General features: G+C 43.9%; 1 pseudogene; it reads left to right on the top strand.

Annotated features, from left to right (window-relative positions):
* Positions 1 to 213: 213 nt before the first annotated feature.
* Positions 214 to 331, top strand: LOC124557196 (annotated as a pseudogene).
* The last annotated feature ends 437 nt before the right edge of the window (positions 332 to 768 follow it).

Genomic DNA, 768 nt, shown 5'->3' with positions numbered 1-768 from the left:
GTGGAGGCTGCTCGATTCAGAAGGAAGTGGGACCTATCCCACCTCTCTTGCTGTGTTGGTGGCATATAATTCAAGAAAAGCAGAAGCAGCACATGGAAGATAACGTTTTAAGTAAATGTTTTGTGTTAACAGAATTGAAACAAATCTCATTATTTAGTTACATGTTAAATATCATACTCATCAGTAGTATTTCTCCTCGCTATAAATTGTGCAGGCAACGGCCTTGCCGCAGTGGATACACCGGTTCCCGTGAGATCACCGAAGTTAAGCGCTGTCGGGCGTGTTCGGCACTTGGATGGGTGACCATCCAGGCCGCCATGCGCTGTTGCCATTTTTCAGGGTGCACTTACCTTCATGATGCCAATTGAGGAGCTACTCGACCGATTAGTAGCGGCTTCGGTCAAGAATACCATCATAACGACCGGGAGAGCGGTGTGCTGACCAATTGTGCATTTGTGAAATGGAAGAATATATGACAGTGGATATTATAATGCTCTTCACATAGTATTTTTTGTTAGCTGTGGTTGGCATTTATCAGAAACTATTCAGTATAATCCTAAAATTAACAGATCTACATCTTCATTTACATCCATACTCCACAAGCCACCTGATGGTATGTGGCGGAGGGTACCTTGAGTACCTCTATCGGTTCTCCCTTCCATTCCAGTCTCGTATTGTTCGTGGAAAGAAGGATTGTCGGTATGCCTCTGTGTGGACTCTAATCTCTCTGATTTTATCCTCATGGTCTCTTCATGAGATATACGTAGG

This window comes from Schistocerca americana, chromosome X, assembly GCF_021461395.2.
Source record: "Schistocerca americana isolate TAMUIC-IGC-003095 chromosome X, iqSchAmer2.1, whole genome shotgun sequence".
NCBI classification, from domain to species: Eukaryota; Metazoa; Arthropoda; class Insecta; order Orthoptera; family Acrididae; genus Schistocerca; species Schistocerca americana.
Note: the sequence above shows the minus strand (reverse complement) of the source record. Positions and strands in the feature narration are given on the sequence as shown.